This window comes from Theobroma umbraticum, unplaced genomic scaffold (assembly GCF_002168275.2).
Source record: "Theobroma umbraticum cultivar Fairchild unplaced genomic scaffold, ASM216827v3 scaffold_51.0, whole genome shotgun sequence".
Classification (NCBI taxonomy): Eukaryota; Viridiplantae; Streptophyta; class Magnoliopsida; order Malvales; family Malvaceae; genus Theobroma; species Theobroma umbraticum.
This window is the reverse complement of record NW_018397260.1, coordinates 2,160,377-2,162,168: the sequence shown is the minus strand read 5'-3', so window position 1 is coordinate 2,162,168 and position 1,792 is coordinate 2,160,377.

The following is a 1,792-nucleotide window of genomic DNA, read 5'->3' as shown; positions in this document are numbered from 1 at the left end:
GGTTTTTCTTAATAAGGTTTTTAATAAGATAGTATTTCAAAAACGTATTCTTAAAAGAATTATCTAATCTTTTTCCCTCAATTGAATTTTCTTCCCATTAGATTTTTTTTTAAAAAAAGTTTTAATGAGGCATATTCTTCATACAATGGACACTTAAAGAGGAGTGTTATAAATATATGTGTGAATGTCCATTGTGTTATAACCCAAGAAGTTCAAACCAAGTCAAACAACTTAACAGACCAAATACAAGAAGTGTAATTTGATTTGAACTCTTAAATTAAATTAGATTAGGATTATGATTTAAGGGATTGTTAACTTATAAGTAAGCCCTTCACTTCATTTGTAAAAGCTCACTTCAATAAGATCTTCTTACTCCCTCTTAATATTTTCTTTATATTTATTCTCTTTTTTTTATAGTTGTTCTTTCAATTTATGCTTCATAACAAATGTGATTTTTTACTCACCTTATCATTATTTTGTCATTTTAAAAAGAGGATTCTCATAAATATAGATTTACATAATAAATTCTAAAACACTTAAAAAAGTTTTTTATATGATTATTTGTTGTAATTATATAATATATGTACGAATTCAAAAAGTTAAACTCGAATTGTATTAAAAAAAGTTTCTGCCTGTAGTTATATTTTTTAAGATATTGAATCATGGTAAAAAGGGAAAAAAAAGAATTATCTCTTATAAGTTATAACTATAAGGGAAAAAAAAGAGTCAATGGTATTTAAACTCATAGAGTTGAAAGTGGTTGCAACTTACAACTAACATTCTTAAAAGCGTGGCTAGTGGATAAACCAAGTTTTGCATTTCTAATAACAGCATTCTAGTTGGCTATTACTACATTTTATGTATGATTTGGTTGTATTTATAATTCTACTAATAACTAACATATATGTATTTCATTGTTTATTGATGCCGATAAATATTTGCTCTTTTTTATTAATGTTTGGAATTGGAATGTAAAGTCACCTAGTTGTTTTTTTAGGATTTAGAAATAAGTTTTTCCCTCACTTTGACCAGTTGGCAATTATAATTGGGAGGAATAAAGTAACAAAAAAGAAGTAGAAACACCAACTGATGCGATAGAGAACATAGACTTTGAAAAAGCAGTAGCAAAATGCATCTTTAGATGCCTTCAATGGATTAAATGTTAATATGATGTTAACTTTGTTAATATTCAAAAGACAATGTCATCTAGCCAACTTGTCAAGACCAACAGTGAGACATCTACTGATACAACAAAAATAATCAAAGTACTACTCGAGACAGATGTGTCTTGAAAAAATTTTAAGATAAAGAAAACTAACGGATCAAGTCATAATGAGAAGCATTTTTTAGCAACATAAGCAAACTTGGTGAAGTTTGTGAAAATACAATGAAAGAAATTAGTAAATATTTGACCAATTGTTCCATAAAGCAAAAAAGAAATTGCAAGTTATTAACATCTTAAAGGGAATTGAAGAGTTGAGTCTTGATAAGCTTATTAAAGTTGGATCTATTATCTCTAGTGAGACATTAAAAATTAATTTCTTTTGCACATTAATGTCAGATGAATTCAAGATACTTCCTTTGAAAGTTATGTTTAGTGGCTCAGTGTAAAGCAATTACTATAAGTTATTAGAATTTTATGACTTTTTTGGATTGTTATTTTCTATGAATTTTGTGCTTAATGTTGGTGTTTGAAGTAAGTTTGTTGTTAATTTAATTCAAACTTTTAAGCAATTACAATGGCTTATTATTATTATTATTATTATTATTATTATTATTATTATTATTATTA